Below are 2,191 nucleotides of genomic sequence, written 5' to 3' on the forward strand. Positions count from 1 at the left end.
AAAAAAAAAAAAAAAAAGACGGATTAAAGACTTAAAGGTAAAACCCAAAACCATAAAAACCCTAGAAGAAAACCTAGTCAATACCATTCAGGACATAGGTGTGGGCAAAGAATTCATGACTAAAATATCAAAAGCAATTGCAACAAAGCCAAAATTGACAAATGGGATCTAATTAAACTGAAGAGCTTCTGCACAGCAAAATAAAATATCGTCAGAGTGAACAGGTAACCACAGGATGGGAGAAAATTTTTGCAATCTATTTATCTGACAAAGGACTAATATCCAGAATATACAAAGAGCTTAAACAATTTTACAGGAAAAAACAGACAATACCATCAAAAAGTGGGCTATGGATGTGCTTTTGTTTTTTCACAAGTTTTTGATTACTGATTCTATCTCCTTATTACTGATATATCTATTCAGATTTTCTATTCATTATTCAATTTTTGTCAGTTGTGTGTTTCTGAGAATTTATCCATTTCATCTAAGTTATCTAACTTATAGGCATGCAATTATTCATTAAACTCTCTTATAATCCTATTTATTTTTTCATAGTAATGTCCCCACCTTAGTTTCTTTTTTTCTTTTTTCTTTTTTCTTTTTTTTGTAGAAACAGATTATTCACACATTCATATTTTTACACATGTAGTTAATATAGAACCTGGGACTTTTACAATCGATTCCCCAAACCCCTTTATGGAAAGTGATGGACTATACAACAATGCTGAAGGAGCATATTTTCTGTCTCTAGGAAGAAGATGATTAGTAGACATAATTCTGTGTGTCAAGAGAAATTTGTAATACAAAAATCAGAGTAAGACGAATGGCCCAGAAACCTACATTTTATTGACACTGTTATTTTCCCACAGAGAATCTTAGAAAGATGTAATGTTTTCATTTAATGAATGAGAGGAGCCCGCTTGTATCCCTGAATCATTCTTTAGGAAAAGCAATAGAAACAATTGACAGGCACACTTCTAAAATAAAGCAGTCACTACCTTCAGCCCACACCTCCACACCCTCATCTGCCTGCCCAATGGCTGTCATTTCCATAAAGTCACCCTCTTCTACTCTGGTATTACCAAGAGAATTGAAATTTTCAAGCAGAAAAAAAAAAAAAAAGTCACGGTATAAATAAGTGACTGGAGGCCCAAAGGAAGCCCTTTGACTATGATATTCAATTTTATGTTCAATCCACACTGTAGAGATACAAGGATAAACCACCATTTTGGTTCCCAAATTTTTTTCAAGAGCTCATACAAAATATTCCAGATAAATGAAATTTAATATTCGTCTTCCTCCTCTTCTTCATCCTGGTTAATTTGGAAGTAACGGAATTCATAACTCTCTTTGCTGTTAGCAACTGCGTGCCACCAATCACGTAGTTTATTATTCCTCAAATATTTTTTAGTAAGATATTTCAAATACCTTTTTGAAAAACGCACGTCTGATGTTACGGCAATCTTGCTCTTGCTCCTTTTGATGATCACCACCCCTTACCAAGGTTCTCAGCTTTGCCGATCACTTTGATCCTTTCTTGCAAAAACTGCTCAAAATTGGCAGCATCCATGATTCCATCTTTTACGGGGTAGGTGCAATCAAGAGTGAATTTCAGAACCTGCTTCTTTTGTTTGCCCCCCTTCACAAGCTTTTTCACAGGTGCCATAGCAGTAGCGGAGACAAAAAGCCCAATATCACTTCCACATAATTTTCTTTCCTTTGGATATATATCCAGTAGTGCGATTGCTGGATCATATGGTGGTTTAATTTTTAGATTTTTGGGGAACCTCCATACTGTTTTCCATAATGTCTGTACTTATTTACATATACACAATTTACATATACATTTACATACACACCAACAGTATGTAAGAATTCCCTTTATTCTTCATCCTCTCCAGAATTTATCTTAATTTCTAATTTTAGTTATGTGGTACGTCTCCTATTTGTCAGTCAATCTAGCTAAAGTTGTGTCAATTTTGGTTATCCTTGCAAAGAATAAATTTTCTATTTATTTATTTATTTTGAGACGGAGTCTCGCTCTGTCGCCCAGACTGGAGTGCTGTGGTGCGATCTCCGCTCACTGCAAGCTGTGCCTCCCGGGTTCAGGCCATTCTCCTGCCTCAGCATCCCGAGTAGCTGGGACTACAGGCGCCCACCACCACGCTCGGCTTTTTTGTGTTTGTTTGTT

At 35.9% G+C, this 2,191-nt stretch overlaps 1 pseudogene; it reads right to left on the reverse strand.

Moving 5' to 3' along the window:
* Positions 1 to 1,283: 1,283 nt before the first annotated feature.
* LOC105525624 lies at positions 1,284 to 1,666 on the reverse strand (annotated as a pseudogene).
* Positions 1,667 to 2,191: the final 525 nt, after the last annotated feature.

The sequence above is a fragment of the Colobus angolensis genome, unplaced genomic scaffold (assembly GCF_000951035.1).
Source record: "Colobus angolensis palliatus isolate OR3802 unplaced genomic scaffold, Cang.pa_1.0 Scaffold549, whole genome shotgun sequence".
Lineage (NCBI taxonomy): Eukaryota > Metazoa > Chordata > Mammalia > Primates > Cercopithecidae > Colobus > Colobus angolensis.